This window comes from Brassica oleracea, chromosome C2, assembly GCF_000695525.1.
Source record: "Brassica oleracea var. oleracea cultivar TO1000 chromosome C2, BOL, whole genome shotgun sequence".
Lineage (NCBI taxonomy): Eukaryota > Viridiplantae > Streptophyta > Magnoliopsida > Brassicales > Brassicaceae > Brassica > Brassica oleracea.
In genome coordinates this window covers 11,597,233-11,597,793 of record NC_027749.1, presented here as the reverse complement: position 1 = coordinate 11,597,793, position 561 = coordinate 11,597,233, and positions in this window count along the sequence as shown.

Here is a 561-nt window from a genome sequence, read left to right as displayed (position 1 = left end):
GAAATCTTATTACTTATAGAAATGAAAGATGATATGAGCATACTCGTGGTGGATAGTGGCACAAGTCACACAATACTTAGAGACAAAGGATATTTTTTAAATCTCACAATGCAATGTGCAAACGTACACACCATTGCAGGTGTAGCCGGCCTGATTGAAGGTCACGGCCAGGCATATGTATTGATGCCTAATGACACTCATCTAGAGATCAAAAATGCCTTGTATTCCCCAAGCTCTAAAAGAAGCTTATTGAGTTTCAAAGACATAAGGTTAAATGGTTTCCATCTTGAAACATGGGGAGAAGGAAATGAAGAATTCCTTAATATAATTTCGATCACCAAAGGCAACAGAAAGATCCTAGAAACCATACCTGCAATGTCTACTGGTCTATACTATGCAAAGATCAGTATGATCGAGGCTAATGCCTGCGAAATTTTCACTCTATGGCATAACCGGCTTGGCCATCCCGGTAATAACATGATGCGAAAGTTGATGATGAATTCACAAGGGCACACGTTCAAAGGAGTTGTCCCAAACAATCTCACATGTGCAGCATGTGCA